This window comes from Sinocyclocheilus anshuiensis, unplaced genomic scaffold, assembly GCF_001515605.1.
Source record: "Sinocyclocheilus anshuiensis isolate Anshui unplaced genomic scaffold, SAMN03320099.WGS_v1.1 scaffold49, whole genome shotgun sequence".
Taxonomy (NCBI): domain Eukaryota; kingdom Metazoa; phylum Chordata; class Actinopteri; order Cypriniformes; family Cyprinidae; genus Sinocyclocheilus; species Sinocyclocheilus anshuiensis.
The window spans coordinates 1,472,093-1,472,737 of record NW_015539863.1 but is presented as its reverse complement, the minus strand read 5'-3'; positions in this window follow the sequence as shown (position 1 = coordinate 1,472,737).

The following is a 645-nucleotide window of genomic DNA, read 5'->3' as shown; positions in this document are numbered from 1 at the left end:
CAGAAGTTTTTGGAAAACTTTGTTATACTTTGGACACTTTTGGAAAGTTTCCAGAAATTCACTGGACGATTTCTGACCCTTTGCAGCCCTACTTGCCATTGTAATGAAATTGGGATCACAATCTTGCCAATCAAGTTCGGAAGCATATACATATATACATACTGTATATATATATACAGGGTGCGATTTGTGAAAAAAAGATGCTTTTGAAAACTTTATGAAATGTTTTTAATACGACGGAAACTGTATTTAACGTGATCACAGTTTAATAAAAACATTGTACGTTAGGCCTATTAATTGTAATTATTTAATTTCCACGGTTAATCAAACAACGAATAAATTATATAGAGAAAGCGAACAAAGCACACAACAGAGCTTTTTGAAACTCCGAATCAGTTAAACCATCGCAAAATGATTCACTGTTTCGAAGCGCTTCAATCGGCTCGCGTATCACGAATCATTTGATTCAGATCGGGACTTCAAAGCGTGTTTCGCGAATCATTTGATTCAGATCGGGACTTCAAAGCGTGTATCGCGAAACATTTGATTCAGATCGGGACGTCGGAGCGGGTTCGCGGGATGTTTTTATATGTTTTTATAAAAATAATTCAGCAGAGGCAGGGATGCATAGACCAGAAGGGGGGG